Consider the following 17322-nt stretch of genomic DNA (forward strand, 5'->3'; position numbering starts at 1 on the left):
ATGGTCCAGGAGTCCTGAATATGGTGTACCTCTGCACTTCCACTGAATTTTGTCTTGCTCTTTTTCTTGCCTTGGCCTGATGTAAGTGGCTGGTTTTAATGCCAGGATTGCTTAGCAATTCCTGATGTCTTATACCAGAACTATCAGTTGTGTGATTTTGTGATATTGCTATGACTGTGCATCTCCACGGATGCTTCTGAAATCAGTCCAAAAGACAGCAAAGGAAGAGCATAAAACCCAGATGTTGGCTGATGACTTTACAACATATAAAAGATAACATAAAGAGAAATGCTTTAAAGCTTGTGATGAGTCATTTGTTCTGATGGGGATAAATGAGAGGTTAAAGAGGAGTGAATGAATAAAGAAAGTCACAGCAACATCTTATAGAGTTGTAGAGTTAGACCCAGCATTTGCTAATTTAAAATATATATATATATATGGAAAGAGGACATTGTGACTCTGCTATGTGCTATGTGACAAAATTGGCAGGAATCCTGAGAGCATGTTAGACTGGCTGTTAAATCTTTGTTGTTGTTGTTATGTGTGAAGTCGCGTCCGACCCATCGCGACCCCATGGACAATGATCCTCCAGGCCTTCCTGTCCTCTACCATTCCCCGGAGTCCATTTAAGTTTGCACCTACTGCTTCAGTGACTCCATCCAGCCACCTCATTCTCTGTCGTCCCCTTCTTCTTTTGCCCTTGATCGCTCCCAGCATTAGGCTCTTCTCCAGGGAGTCAGTCTTGTCATTTCTTGTTTGACCACGTCCAGCTTGCCTTGATTCATGGATCTGACGTTCCAGGTTCCTATGGAATAAAAATCTTTACAGCATCGGACTGTCTTTTCGCCACCAGTTACTTCCACAACTGAGCGTCCTTTCGGCTTTGGCCCAGTCGCTTCATTCATTCTGGCGCTACTCGTACTAGCCGTCTGCTCATCCCCAGTAGCATATTGGACACCTTCCGACCTGAGGGGCTCATCTTCCAGCGTCATATCGTTATGCCTATTGGAACTGTCCATAGAGTTTTCATGGCAAAGATACTGGAGTGGAGTGGTTTGCCATTTCCTTCTCCAGTGGATCACCTTTTGTCAGAGCTCTCAGCTATGACTTGCCCGTCTTGGGTGGCCCTGCATGGTATAGCTCATAGCTTCATTGAACTACGCAAGCCCCCTTGCCACAACAAGGCAGCGATCCTTGAAGGGGGCTGTTAAATCTACCATTCATTTTAAAGAGCTTACTAAAATAATATACTTATTAGGTGGACAAACAAGTGGGGAGCTGTTCTCACAATCCTTTTGCTGTTATTGTTGGTGATGGGTTATTTTTTTCAGTTTTGTTTATATATTTCCCAAAATTATCAGTAGAAAGCTCCATCACCAGGTCACAGGAGGCATGCCATAACCTGGCCATTTAGCACTACTAAATCTAAGCCTACAATAGGATCTGTGCATGATTATTTTATTTAAACTTATTTATTAAAACATTTACAAATATACTAGTGGACCAAAGTGGCTAACAGCAATAAAACCAATACATTGCAAACATATAAAATTAGACCTTAAAATAGTGATAATAATTTTTTAAAAATCCAAGCAGCTGCCCTTCAAAGCCAAAGCATTATAAACTACTATGAGAGAAATGACCTTCTAAAAGATTTGGACATGAGTAGGGAAACGCACAAACCAGTTCATGAGCTGAAATTTTTCAAAATTTGGCTTAGTGTGTGCTTCCTGAGTTATTCTTTTGAGTCTTATCCCTGCCCCAGAAACTGCAGCTGGTCCAGAATGCAGCAGCCTTAGAGGGCCCATATCTGGCCTGTACTTCAGCAACTGAACTGGTTCCCAATTGAATTCTGGATCAGGTTTAAGTTTTAGATACTAGCAGAGTTCTGCAAGGTCTGAAAAATGGAGCTCTTCCACCAAGTATTTGGTTGGGGTCAGGGAATGGGCAATATCTACTGGGCCCCTTCCAGAATCCTCATCAGAAATGCCCAACAAAAACACCTGGAGTGAGCCAGAATTATTATTTTAAATATTTTTAATAATGGTGTTTAATGCAGGTTAAAATTTTAATTAGAATAATTTTTAGTATCTGTGATTTTGCATTTTGTATGTTATGTTTGAATATGATTATTTTATATTTGATGATGATGATGATATATGATGATGTTCACTGCACTAAGCCATTGTGGGAGGGCAGTATACAAATCTAATAAAAATATAATAGTCATAATCTTTTTGAATAATATAACATCACTTTCATAATAGCATCTGCAATATATCATTTAGGGACAAAGCCATATCTATAAACCATGTTCTGCAGTATAAATAAAAGGCTAAGGGGTGTTGAGGAACTAAAGAGCCTGTTGATGCGGGTGAAGGAGGAGAGTGCAAAAGTTGGCTTGAAACTCAACATCAAGAAAACAAAGATCATGGCATCCGGCCCTCTCAATTCCTGGCAAATAGATGGGGAAGAAATGGAGATAGTGACAGATTTTATTTTCCTGGGCTCCAAGATCACTGCAGATGGGGACTGCAGCAAAGAAATTAAAAGACGCTTGCTCCTGGGGAGGAAAGCTATGGCAAATCTAGACAGCATCCTAAAAAGCAGAGACATCACCCTGCCAACAAAAGTGCGTTTAGTCAAGGCTATGGTCTTCCCAGTTGCAATGTATGGCTGCGAAAGTTGGACCATAAGGAAGGCCGAGCGTGAAAGAATTGAGGCTTTTGAACTCTGGTGCTGGAGAAGACTCTTGCGAGTCCCTTGGGCTGCAAGGCGAACAAACCGGTCAATCCTAGAGGAGATCAACCCTGACTGCTCTTTAGAAGGCCAGATCCGGAAGATGAAACTCAAATACTTTGGCCACCTCATGAGAAGGAAGGACTCCCTGGAGAAGAGCCTAATGCTGGGAGCGATCGAGGGCAAAAGAAGAAGGGGACGACAGAGAATGAGGTGGCTGGATGGAGTCACTGAAGCAGTAGGTGCAAACTTAAATGGACTCCGGGGAATGGTAGAGGACAGGAAGGCCTGGAGGATCATTGTCCATGGGGTCGCGATGGGTCGGACACGACTTCGCACATAACAACAAAAAGGGGTGTGGGGGTGGGCTCAGTCCAGGATGGGGGGGGACAATCTGGAGGTGCGCGCAACCAAGGGCCAAAGGGCCAATCCGATTGGGCCCTCACCAGGACAGACCAGAGTTCCATTCAGTCGGCAGGCGCAAAGCGCCTCTTGACCCACCCATCTAGCCCAGCCAGGGGCAATCTGGAGACATCACTGCCAGTCTGCTCCTTACTACCACAAGGAGAGGAGGTCAGTAGGGCTGCCAAGGGGGATGAGAACAGAGGCTTGGACAGGCTGTGCCAGCCCTTTTTGCCCCAAGGCTGTCCTAACTGTCATGCCCAACTGTAAATTGCCTCAGAACCCTGACAGAGCTGGCAGAGGCTGCAGAGTGCTCCCCCCCCCCCCTGAGGCCCTTTGTGAAGGAGCCTCTGACAGGCCCTGACTGAGGAAAGGAGGCCTTTCCAAGAGCGATGCAGGGGAGCCTGAGGGCCTTCCTTTTGAGGGGGGGGGGAATTTCCCCTTCTGCCAAACAGTTGGCTGAGAGGGAGGCTACAGAAAAGCCCGTTCTCACTTAAAATACTGCTGTGGCTGGCCATGCTGCAGGAGGGAAGAAACAGCCAAGCAACTGTCTGCAGATTTGAAACCTACCGCACAGGGTTGTTGTGCAGGTGAAACTGGAAGCTGTTGCAGAAGTTCTTTTGCATCCTGTTTCATCTGCACAACAACCCTGTGCAGTAGGCCTCAAGTGTTTCAACTCGACAACAACCTGCATGGGAGATCTTAAATGTTTCTTCTCCTCAACCAAGTCCAAACTCCATAGGAGCCCTTTCTTCCTGGGCAGCTGATCTTTATACTCGGCAGATGAGCTGTAATTCCAGGAGCTCTCCAGGCCCCACCTGGAGATTGGCTATCCCTGGGTTGGAGATATTCCTGGAGGTTTGGAGAAGGGCCAGAAAATCGTACAATGCCTCAGAGTCCGACCTCCAAAGTAGCCATTTTTGCCTGCAGAGCTGATCATTATAATCTAGAGATGAGCAGCGATCTAGAGAGGATGGTGGAGGCTCACAGACTGTGGTTAGGGTGGAGTGGTTGTGGGTGTGTCCCTCCTGGGCTATGGGCTGTGGCCAGCCCTTACCAGCAACTGTTTGTCTTTTGGGGTACAGACAAATAGAACAATATCAATCCTGCGAGTCTGGAATGTTCAGGAAGATCTAAATAAAGAATATTTTCAGCCTGTAAATAGTGAACAAGTAAATGGCTAGAGAGACATGGGAACTAGTGACTTTTTTCAAGCTTGGCCTGGTAAATAAAAACTCCTATGAACTCAAAGACATAAGTGGGCCAAAATTTCAAGAGGAGTTAGCTTTACAGGAAAGTGGACAGTGAGACTTTGGGGGAAACTAGGTGATCCACTTTTATTAGGCAATGACTTGGCCTTGCAGACAACAACAGGGACTGCAGTTGCCAGCAGTAGGTCTCAGGCTTCAGAAGGGCAGACAACACCAGCCAAGCAACCAAATGGATTCTGGGGCCATGTGCATTCTTTTGAAGGGGTGCATGAGAGGGGAGAGCGCTTTCCCTTCATCCTAACTGCCTAGAGATAAGCTGTACTTCCAGGGGATTCTCGGACTCCACCTGGAGGCTGGCTTCCCTAAAACTCAGGAGGATACAAGGCTACACAGTCAACCCCTCCAAAGTAGCCATTTTTGCCTGCAGAGCTGGTCTGTATAGTCTGGAAATGAACAGAAATTCTAGGCCCCAACTGGAGGTTGGCTGTACCTGGTCTGAATATATTCCTTGAAGTCTGCTACCTAGCACCCCCTGACCTATTTTAGGTCAAGAAAACATTGCAGAGATGAGGTAAGGTTGCCATATTGGTGTAGATTCACCTTCTGGAATTCCACACTACCCAGGTGTGCATAAACCTGACTAAGGTCAAGACTGCTGTGCACAGAGGGACCTCCTCTTAGGGTTGCCATCTTCCAAGTGATGCTCTCTACCCCACCACCCTCACAGAGAGTCTGCTATGGGGAGAGGAAGGGAAGGCGAGTGGAAACTGCTTTGAGACACCTGAAGCCTGCTGGGTCACTGTGGCCCATTCCCAGTTCTCTCAGAACTCTCACAACCCCACATCCCTCACAGGATGTCTATTGTGGGGAGACAAAGGGAAAAGGTGTTTGTAAATCACTTTGAGACTCCTAAACAGCAGGATACAAAAATCCAGCTTTTCTTTTTCTAAGGAGCAGCCGTGAAAGAAGCATTTGGCCACATAACATTTTATGAACAGTAAAAAAAATGGAGACAGAAGAAGCAGGGTAGACACCTGTGTACTGTGATTACCCCATGTGTATCAGGGCAGGGGGACAAGAAGGAAAATTATGTTGAATACAGAATTGGGAGGAATTGGTTGCCAGGTAATTTCCTCCTAAGAAGAGTCTCCAGTCTGATTTCCCCTTCACATATCTGAAGACATGGCTCTGGACAGCTCATCTGTAACCTCTATGCCACAATTTCCAAAGGTCACTCAACGAACATTTCAGACCACAGGTTCTTGACACCCATCTCTCCACACCCATGCCCTCATTTGTCTCCATGCCACCACAACACACATTCAACCCCATGCCCTTACAGACTGGACAACTCCTCCCCTTTGTCTTCCCACTGCCAAGCTCTAGCGCCAGTTGTATTCCTGGATATAATGGGCTTTGCCTCTAGTTAATCTATGTTTATTAAAGTATAAATTATATTTTTAATCTAGAGGCCAAAATTTTAGTTTAAAAATTATGATCTTTATTCATTTGCAATATAAGATGATATGTCTCTCTGGATGTAGGATCCTTATTTGGTTTTGGAATCAGAACTAATTTGGCTTCCAGCCAAGAACAAAGAAGAGACATTCCCTTCATAATATCATAAAGAGAAAGCAGAAGACTTAAAATATCTTTATGTTGTTTATAGAATACCCCTGTATATCCATTTAATCCAGGAGGTGCTCCTACTTTTGGTCAACTGCTGGTTTAATATCTTCCAATGTTATCAATCTACCTAGCATGTCTCTAATTGAGGAATATTTGCCATACTGCAGTGTCCATTAATCAGTGTGGGTTATTTTTTGCCTCATACAATTTATTACAGAATTCCAAAAAGGCATCTAATATCTCATTTGCTTTGTTAACGAAATCTCCTTTGATATTTTTATTGCCGTAATCCAGGTGGCTGCAGACTGAAAAATCCCCAAGTGCAGGAACATTGGCAGAACAATTAACACCAGGCAACATTTTCATGAAAACAGACCCCTCCACTTTAGATATGTGATTTTATCATTTTGTTTTATAATTTCAGAAAAGGCATAACATCTTTATGGCATTTTGGTAGTGTGGCTATTAGTTTGTGAATTTTTTTCAAAAATATCAGTTTGATTTCATGAGCATTAGGTGTCAGTAGGGACAGGCCTGATTTCAGGATACCAGGTCTACTACCTATTGAAATTAGGTAGTAGGAGCTGAGGCAACTGAGAGCACATGGAGAGAGCTACTGGGGAGTGTTGCTGCTGACTGGGTGAGGCTATTGTGCTGACTGGGTGAGGTGATTGCTGGGTGATTGCTGGGAGGTTTAAAAAGGGCTGCTCCTCGCCGGAGGCGCGAGTCTTTGGCGCGAGCCGAAGGGGTTCTAGGCCGAGTAATTAGAATCAGTAGATTATATTTCCCTAGTACTTGCACTGCCTAGAACTTACAATGGACCTCCAGGACACTCATCCCACCATCTGCAGTGAGTGTGACATGATTGCCTTCCTCCCAGAAGACAAGATGGACTACATCTGCCCCAAGTGTAAGCTGGTATGACTTTTGGAGGAAAGGATTAGGGGATTAGAAGACAGTATTATTACTCTCAAATACTCAAATACTTTGGCCACCTCATGAGAAGGAAGGACTCCCTGGAGAAGAGCCTAATGCTGGGAGCGATCGAGGGCAAAAGAAGAAGGGGACGACAGAGAATGAGGTGGCTGGATGGAGTCACTGAAGCAGTAGGTGCAAACTTAAATGGACTCCGGGGAATGGTAGAGGACAGGAAGGCCTGGAGGATCATTGTCCATGGGGTCGCGATGGGTCGGACACGACTTCGCACGTAACAACAACAACAAAATTATTACTCTGACCCAAAGTAAGAAAGGGGAGGGGTTTATAGATCACAGCCGTGCAACTCGGAATAAAGAGGATACAACCAGTCCTGAAGAGGATAAGGAGATTGACCTCACTACGGAGCCTCTGCAGACATTTCGGAAAAAGACTCAACGGCATAGAGCGCGACGGTTCTCGGGGCCTTTACAGCTCCCGAATAGATTTCAGGCCCTTGCAGAGGAGGTGCAAGGGACAACAAGGGAAGAGGTCCCAAAACAAAGTCTAAGACAAATTGAAGAGGCCACGGGGATAGAAGGAAATGGAGTTGAGAAGAAAAAAAAAGGAGAGTACTGGTAATTGGAGACTCCCTGCTAAGAGGAATGGATCGCCATGGGGTTGGGCACGACCCCCTAACCCGAGAGGTGTGTTGCTTGCCAGGGGCGAAAATTAAAGACGTTTCAGAACGGCTGCCCAAACTCCGCAAATCTACGGATCGCTATCCATTTGTGATGGTCCATGTGGGAACGAAAGACATGTCCCTGAATACCATCGCTCCTATTAAAAAAGACTATCAAGATCTGGGGAGGAAGCTCAAGAAAATGGGGGCACAAGTGGTATTCTCTTCAATCTTGCCTGTCAAGGGAAGAGGAATGCGTCGGGAGAGGAAGATAATGGAGGTGAATCACTGGCTGCGTAGTTGGTGCCGGCAGGAGAGATTTGGTTTCTGGGACCATGGAATAGGCTTTCTTGAGGAAGGCCTACTAGCACCTGATGGACTGCACTTATCGAAACTGGGGAAGAATGTGTTTGGCAGGAACCTGGGGAGATTCATCAGGAGAGCTTTAAACTGAAGCCACAAGGAGAAGGAGACGATCAACATAGAGAGTGTAAGGAAGGAGAACGATTGGGGGCAGCCCAACCGGCAAGGCCAGCTCATAGGGAACCAAAAGTAAAAGGATTCAGATGTCTTTATACTAACGCCTGAAGCATAGGCAAAAAGAAGGAAGAACTGGAACTTCTCATGCTGATGGAAAGGTATGATCTAGTAGGCATCACAGAAACTTGGTGGAATGATTCTCATGACTGGAATGTAATGTGGATGGATATGAACTGTTCAGAAAAAACAGAATAGATCGAAGAGGTGGAGGAGTGGCACTGTATGTGAGGAAAGGGCTTACCTGTCAGGAAACTCTAGTGAAGGAAAGTATATCTACAGTGGAAGGCATCTGGGTGAAAATAAGCAAGGGGAAAACAAGCTGTGTGGTGGTTGGTGTCTGCTACCGACCGCCTGACCAACGAGAGGATGTGGATGCTGCACTTTGTGAGCAGCTTGAGAAAATATCCAAGTGGCAGGACCTTGTCATCATGGGTGACTTCAATTTCCCAGATGTGTGCTGGCAAACAAACTCTGCGAAACATCCTCAGTCATACAACTTTCTGACCTGCCTGGCTGACAATTTCATTTATCAAATGGTAGATGAACCCACAAGAGGTTCAGCCATACTGGACTTATTACTGACCAACAGGCAAGAGTTGGTGGATGAGGTGAAGGAGGTGGGGACCCTAGGGGAAAGTGACCATGTCCTCATAGAATTCCTTTTGAGATGGGGAGCCAAGGAAGCTTGTAGCCAGACGCGGATGTTGGATTTTCGTAGGGCAAACTTTAATAAACTCAGAGACATGATGAGTGTCATACCATGGACGAGAATGCTGGAAGGGAAGGGAGAATGTGAAGGGTAGGCGCTACTCAAACAAGAGCTATTGCATGCTCAATCAATGACTATCCCAGAAAGACGAAAACACTGCAGGAGCTCTAAGAAGCCTATTTGGATGAACAGAGAACTTCAAGAGGAACTAAGAAAGAAAAGGGAGATGTTCAGGAAATGGAGGGAAGGACAGAGCTCTAAAGAAGAGTACCTACAGGTTACTAGGCACTGTAGATAAATCATCAGAAAGGCCAAAGTACTGTGTGCAGTTATAGAGGCCTCACTTCAAGAAGGACGTAGATAAAATTGAAAGGGTACAGAGGAGAGCGACGAAGATGATCTGGGGCCAAGGGACCAAGCCCTATGAAGACAGGTTGAGGGACTTGGGAATGTTCAGCCTGGAGAAAAGGAGGTTGAGAGGGGACATGATAGCCCTCTTTAAGTATTTGACAGGTTGTCACTTGGAGGAGGGCAGGATGCTGTTTCTGTTGGCTGCAGAGGAGAGGACATGCAGTAATGGGTCTAAACTTCAAGTACAACGATATAGGCTAGATATCAGGAAAAAGATTTTCACAGTCAGAATATTTCCGCAGTGGAATAGGCTGCCTAAGGAGGTGGTGAACTCCCCCTCACTGGTAGTCTTCAAGCAAAGGCTGGATACACACTTTTCTTGGATGCTTTAGGATGGTTAGGGCTGATCCTGCGTTGAGCAGAGGGTTGGACTAGATGGCCTGTATGGCCCCTTCCAACTCTATGATTCTATGATTCTATGAAATAAATTAACAGAGACCTGGGCTGATTCTGCACTTACTTTGTTTATTCCATTGTGAATCCTGCTGAATTCAGATTGATTTGAACTTTCCTCTACCCCCCCCCATTGAAACAGAAAGGTTCTGCACTCGATTGGGGAAACTTAGAACCTTGGTGGGGGAGCCAAGCACTGCAGGAGTCTCTTTTCTTGAACGAGGTGTGTGTGTGGAGAGGATTTGCGATAGCAGAGTGGTGGGGGGGACCACGAGGCAAATCTCTGCTGAGAGATGTTAGGGCTTCTGAAGCACAGTCACTGTAAGACAAGCCTTGAAACCGGGGACCAGGAAGACTTTGAACTGACACCCTTGCCAATCAGGGAAGACTTCTTTGCTACAGCCTCATAGCAGCAAGTTAATTCGCCAAGAGCTGCACTCTTCCTGATGCTGGTTTTTCAAGTATCAAAGCATATATCCACTCCAGAATATCGTGGAGGAATGGTAGGGCCTTATGAATCAATCATGCTTGTTGAAGAGGGAAAATTTAAAGTGTCCAAAATCAAAATGCAAATCAAATTCAGTGTAGATGGGATTCATTCGAATGGGGACTGGGTAAAAATCCATGTGCAGATTATACCCTAGTTTCTGGACTGATAACAGAAGGAAAAGAGTGAAGGCAGACTGACTCTTCACATGGCTGTTGCTGATAAGACAGCAACTATTTCTTTTAAACTGGGCACTTTGCATTGTCTGACTCTTTGGTGTAAAGTTGAGAAGGATTTGTCAAACAGGGGGAGTACTGGCATTTAGGGTCATGCCTGTTGCAATGCCCTCCAATGGAAAGCTCCTTTGCAGTCCCATACACACACAGATAACACCCACAGAGATGTGGCATGATGGAGGCCGTCAGAAAATTGGGCATGTGAATTCCCTGTGTGGGGGGTGGGTACAGTTTGGGAAGGAAATTACTGTATTGAAGAAAAATTAACTGAAGAAAATGCTTGGGAGGTTCATGGGAAATCTGTGTTGGAACTGAATCTGAAGAAAGAGAAACTATTTTTCAGCCCATGTAGAGATCAAGAGTAGTAATGCAGAGGTTGGCTGCTTCATTTAAATGCAAGAAGGATGAGACCAAGGTTCATCTAGTCCACCATTCTGTTCAATAACTGATAGCCAGTCATCTATGGAAGCTCACAAACAGGCCATAAACTCGAAAGCCTTCCCTCTAGCATAGGGGTATCCTAAGATTAGGCAGCTATAGCTGTCATGACTAATAGTTGTTGATAGATGTCTCCATTGTGAATAAGTCTGATCCTTTCAAAAACCCTTTAAACAAATACCATTACCACAGGGGATTATAACTTGACTATGCATAGTCTGAAGTATTAAGGTGTGCAGCCCTGTTTTGTGAGGCTCCCTGGATTTATGTTTCCTTTTCTCTGAAAAACTGGAAGTCAGGCATTTCAGCAAATATCAGATCTGGACTGGTTGTTGGGGCAGAGAAAATGATTGGGGGTTGGGGATTCTGACTGTATTCAGGTTGTGTTCTGAAGCCATTCACTTCTCCATCTAGTTCCTCTCATTCTCTTTTTAAATGTAGTCTATCAAATGCCTCTGGGAAACTTACAAGCAGAATGCGAACAAACAACAATTCTTTTTTTATTTCTGCCAGCACCTGGTTTTCAGAGAGGTATCCTAAGATTAGGCAGCTATAGCTGTCATGACTAATAGTTGTTGATAGACGTCTCCATTGTGAATAAGTCTGATCCTTTCAAAAACCCTTTAAACAAATACCATTACCACAGGGGATTATAATATATATATATATTATATATTATATATTATATATATTATATATATTATATTATATATATTATATATATTAGCCTCATTTAAAGGTTCCATTACCTTGGGTGAGAGTTGGCAAGTAGAGCCTTTCTTCGGTAGTGATCATTTGCCTGCAGTCCTCACTGTTAAGGAGGGCTTAGTCTCATCTTTAGCTCTTGAGCAGGATATTTTATTTATGTAAGCTAGTTTGACGGTGAGACCAATTTGGTGGTGCTTGTCAGTGAAGACAAAAGTTGATGGTTTGTCCTCTTTCCTTGGACCTCTCCATGTCATGATAGGTAAATATTGCCTTTCCCCAAAACACTATCCCTTTTCACCCTTGTTTTCCTTAGACTTCTTGAGTGTGTGTTTTATGTGGTTTTTGTGTGCTTGTACTTTAACTTCTCAATAAGACAACATTCCAGTATTTTGTACTGGATTCTTCAAGAGTTTCTAAGGGAATAACCTTGGTATGCACTGGTGGATCTCATTGTAATCCCAAGGAGAGGTTGAGATGTCCTCTTATAGTTGCAGGACCTTCATAGAGAAGCTGTAATAACCCCTAATAGTCAAGGGAACCTCCACTTTTCCAAAGTTTATTTTTTATCAGTAGTCCCTAATAATTTGGAAACAATCCTTCATGATTACCCCCTTTGTTATCCAAATTAGGTATTGGGATGGGGAATTTATCTAGCAACTGGGGTAACCATGAGACTCCCCTTTGTCATTATTTTTGCAGATCACAGGGATGCCAAGTTGTGTGGCTAATGTCTCTTTAAAGGTGGAATAAGTGTTTATACTTATTAGACTTTATGATCATTACAAAGTACCCTTTATACTTAGGATTGTACCTAAAGATGTCCTCACTGTATTTAGATTTTGTAACTGTTTCTCGATATGAGAGAGCATATATTCTTACAAGATGAAACTCTGTCCCTTCTCAAGTAATGCAAAGTTGAATGCAAAAGATAGCATACTCTGATAGACTTAACCACTGTGATTTTGGACAAATAGAAACTTTGGGGCATTGCCTACTTGAATGCATTACTTTTAAAAGCATTAGGAATTTGTGGATTCTTCCTGTTTTCTTCAATAATGAGGGGCTGTCAATTTCAGCTTATTATTATGATTCAAGATCAGCAGTCAAGAATATCAACAATACATGATACATGTTGAATGCATAAAGTAGATATTCTGTATAGAAAGTGAACAGTAGTAATAATAAAATTATTAAATTACTAGACCAGGTTCTTCTACCTTTTTGACTATGTCAGAACATATAACATAGATTCTTGCTCCCTTAAGGGTAGTTTCTTTAGAATGGTCAGCAAGAAAATGGTCATTTGGTCTCCTTGGATGTTTGGACAGAGTGTGGTAATGTACAGTTTTAGAATGTCCTGGTAAAATCAGCAATGTAAGAGGAAATGTGTGATTGTTTCTACCATTCCTGACTGTAATCGGCTGAGAAAGTGTCCATATACATGCATATCTTCCTTCAAGAAGAGCAGATAGGAGGACATCAAAATGGGCTAGAGTGAAAGCTTTGCGGTGTTTGGGGAATTCTAATGTATAAAGTTAATTTGATGGAATAAACTTTTTGTTACAGTTCCCCACTGCTAGGGCAGAGTGAGTCCATAATCTGTCAACAAGAAGAGCAGTGACCCATAGACTCTGATTAGTGCTCTGGCTCCTGAGGTCCTAAGAAGCAGTAAGTAGTTACGATTTGTTCCCTATGGCTCTCACCCACCCTCAGTTAAAACTGAGAGGATTAATAAAGTTAATCCAGGGAGCCAACCAAGTAGAACCAACCTGCTTTCAGCTGAAGTATGCAGTGAGGAACTCCAAAAAAGAATCTGAGGAACTGAATTGGATTTCATCTAGTTTACAGTAATCATTGTACAGACACATATGTGAATCATACATGAGCTGTGGCACCAGCTTACCATGAAAGACTTTCAGTGCATTTGGTATGTGATGAAGAATCTTAAATCTGCTGTAGCCACTTTTCGGGCAGACTCAGATACATGAGAATGAGGGTCTGTCATCACTATGTAAGGTTAACAAACTCTTGGCAGGCATAGGAGTTACATTGGCTGTAGACTCTTCTTTTTTCTTTTCACATAATAAAATTCAAAGGACTTCAAGTGGCAACTGGTTGGTTATTTATTTTTTGTATCTAGTATGGCATTGCTCAAAATCTGTAGGCTGAAGAAGCAGTATCATTAAAGTAAAGATTCTACTTAGGTATTATGGCTTTGACTAGGGTTTTATATGAGGAGATTGGAGAAGCTGCAAGGGATTGTGTTAGTGGAGTGGTGAGTCTGGGAGCAACACTACTTATAGGAGCAAAGTTGCCTCATATCTACTCCACTCCAAAACTGCTGCTCTCTAACTCATTTCCGTAGCTAGTCCACACTTTTGTAGGGCCATCTTTAAGTCTTCAGTACCTTCCCAGTCCTTTGGCTACCAGTTTCTCAACAACACTCCTAATGACCAAACACTTTTTGAAGTTACCAATTCACCATTTTTAAAGGCAAAGAGAAGTTGCCTATAAACCCTAGCAGAACTCTAGTACAGACAGAAAAACAGGTTACTGACCATCCAGACAGCTGGAGGATGCTCTTGTTCAGCATTCAGTTTCCAACAAAAAGAATCACCCAACAAACGGCCACAGTTCAGCTGCTAAATGTTCAAATGAAACAAAGCATATCAGCCTGCCAGAACCTTCATAAGCTCTAGGGCTTCAGCCCCATGACATAAAGTGACTGGATCCAAGCTGAGTCAGACCTTGGCATGTCTTCTCATGCTTTACCAGATTTGTGTGAACAGGATTAAAAGTGTGCATACACCCAAAAGGAAACTCTGCAGACTCAGTGTTTTTCTTTTCTAAAATAATGTTTGATGGTATCTGTCAGGACAACAAATGCATATTGTGCTGTATCAAAGGCTGAGATTCTTCTCATAATCACACAGATGTCAGTTTTGTTGAAACCAAGGAGGCATATTCAAGTAGATGGAACTGTGGCCTTAATTTTCAGCATAAAATATGCCATGGGAAAGTTGTTGAAACTGTCATTTCTGTTCCCTGGGGGGTTGGTGTACTCGCTATGAGGAGAAGCCAGGCTTTTCCATGTTCAAATTGTAGATCCGGTTAGTGTTGTTCATTAGGACAATTTAGAACCTGATTTACAAAGATCTCATCTCTCCCACAAACTAGGCTGCCATAGACAAATCACTATGTATCAGCCTCAATTATTCATCCAAGTCATAAGGATAATCCCACTAGCCTACCTTGCAAGGCTGAAATAGTGCCTGTAAAGCACTTTGGATATCAAAAGCACTATATACATGTCTATTATTATCCATCACAACAAACAATAATAAATTATTAGAATTACAAATAATTGAATCTTTCCTTTAAAAAGCACAGTATAGTGGGGGGTACAGCTGAGGTGGTGCAGCTGATCCCAGTGCGGGATCGTGGATCGTGGTGATAGCTGTGCCATAGGATCGCCAAGAGTCGAACATTACTGAATGGCTGACCACAAGAACAACAAGCTTTGCAACATAGAGGATTTATTTCCCTCATAAATTTATATGTAACTTTGATGCACACTCCAGACCCTCTACCCAAACCAGGGACAAGAGGCTTGCAGGAGGGTGCTGTAAGCAAAAATGTTGCTTCTTGTAATATACTGTGAGACCCTGGCTATACCAGTACTGTGAGTTCTTTTCCAGGCAACACAGCAAATGGCCACTGTCTTTTTAAAACCAGACAATTAAAAGAAAAGAAACAGTAAAAATACAAGTATCGGTACAGGTTCAAGTTTCCAAGGCACATGGAAAATAAAAACATCTAACTACTCGATACTACTTCTTAGTTACAGGCATAAAAATAAGTCATACCTCACAGGCATAAGATAAGTCCTACAAAGCCAAGATCAATAGTACCTCCTTCCACTCAGTCAAAGTTGATAGAAAACTGGGGGGAAAAGCCTACAAAGAAGCATACTTCCTCAAGGCTGGGAGTGCAGAGAGACACCCATCCTTCAACCTGAAGCATGCTTCTATAACCCTGGATTTTTGAAGTCCATTCAGCTCAGTTAAAAAAAATTCCAAATGTGCCTGCAGGCTCAAAAAGGTTGGGGATCTCTGCCATAGGTTGTCTCTTTTGGCCCTTCAAGGTCATACAGACAGGCTTCTGGTGACAGAAAACAGGTTAAAAGGATGGCTTGCTGTTTGAGATGCATATATGCAAGACATTTCAGAAGAAAATGATGAGGCTGGTAAGCCTTTTAACCCCATGAGCCTTGCCTACTAGACTGGCTTATTCAGGATTGTTCAACTCTGAGTCATTTCTCAGTGGCATGTCATAGGGAAGGGCAGAGCTCTTTTGAAAATCTCTACCCTGATTCTCTTGCCTCAGGAGATTATATGAAAAAATATCTAAAATTCAGTAGCTCTCTCCGCTATTCTCTCATTTTAATCCTTTAGCATCTTTGTTTCCACAGCCAGCTGTTAGTGCCCCTCAGCTTCTGGTAACCGAATTCTTCCGCAGAGATCATAAAATTTCAATGCAATCTCCAAGGTAGAAGCTAGAGGTTCTGCTCTTTATTTCAAGGCTAAAATGCTTATGAATTCATTTGTATCTATAATCCTCAGTGTATACATTTGGAATGTGAGTAAAATGAACTTGCAGGAGAGGGGATTAGGAGCACACCTGCTGTCCCTGCCTCTTACCTGCTACAGAGTTATCAGTTCTTGATAAACAGAGTCTAACCATATACAAGTTGCATGTGCTGCAGATTCTTTTTCATACAGTCCAGGGTCCTGACTTCTGAAAGATCCCCACTGCACATACAGAGTCCATTCGTAGATGACAGTAGGTACAATATACCCCCACACCATGCATTCAAACCAGGGACAGAGGGAGGGGGAAAAAAGGCCCTGAAAAGGAGCACTGCCTCCATTCCCCTTTGCCCCCCCCCAGGAGGGAAAAGAGCCTGCCATGCCAGCATCAAGCAGGAGATGCCCAGCAGAACTGGACAGCTCAGTGGATGAGACTGGTCTCATCCCAACCCTCATCATGCCATGGTCCACTCTGACATGTCCCTTATCATGCCCTCTACTCACACCCACCCCACTATTTGAATTGGGATGGCTCTTGGGTTGAGGTAGCACCAGTGGAAGGAACTGGCCCATAGGATACCTCCCAGTGGCATTAATGGTCAATCTACCTCAATTTACACATTCCAAACATGAAGGGTTGAATGAAGCCCTATTACCTTTGTAAAAATATTTTCCTGAATAATTCTGTTTTTCATACTTTGCAGCATGTCAGAAGACTGGAAGCCTTCCTGACCTCATCAAGCAGGTAATTCCACAGGCTGGGAGTCACAATAGTGAATGCGTATGTATGGGCAGTTGTAGATATTTCCTATTGGCAATGTGGCACTTGCAGAAGATCCTGCTCAGATAAGCAAAGCTGCCATAGCAGAACATGGGGGAAAGAAGTCCCATGGATATGAGAGTCCAAGGCCATGAAGGGCTTTGTATGTAAGCCAATGCTTTCAATTGAACCTGGTAACTGATGGACAGCCAATGGAATGATTGCAGAATGGTGCTAATATCTATGGTCCACCTAGTTCTTGATAGTAACCAAGCTGTGCCATTCTGCATCAAGTGGTGTCTCTAAATTGACTTTGAGGGGAGACTTATATGAAGTGCATTACAACTGTCTAGTCTCAATGTCACTGTCCGCAATAAAACTGTGTTTTCCAAACCTTGTGTTTGGTATCATATGTGGTTGCTGGACTTCATTTGGCTTGGTGATTAAAAGTGCTAAGCAGGCCTCTCCTGTGA

The 17322-nt window shown here is 43.5% G+C and overlaps 1 long non-coding RNA gene across 1 annotated transcript; it reads left to right on the forward strand.

Annotated features, from left to right (window-relative positions):
- The first annotated feature begins 3216 nt into the window (after positions 1-3216).
- LOC143836813 (uncharacterized) lies at positions 3217-16822 on the forward strand. The gene is made up of 3 exons (XR_013230760.1): positions 3217-3312; positions 13067-13168; positions 16794-16822. It is a non-coding gene; the product is annotated as an uncharacterized LOC143836813 (long non-coding RNA).
- The last annotated feature ends 500 nt before the right edge of the window (positions 16823-17322 follow it).

The sequence above is a fragment of the Paroedura picta genome, chromosome 4, assembly GCF_049243985.1.
Source record: "Paroedura picta isolate Pp20150507F chromosome 4, Ppicta_v3.0, whole genome shotgun sequence".
Lineage (NCBI taxonomy): Eukaryota > Metazoa > Chordata > Lepidosauria > Squamata > Gekkonidae > Paroedura > Paroedura picta.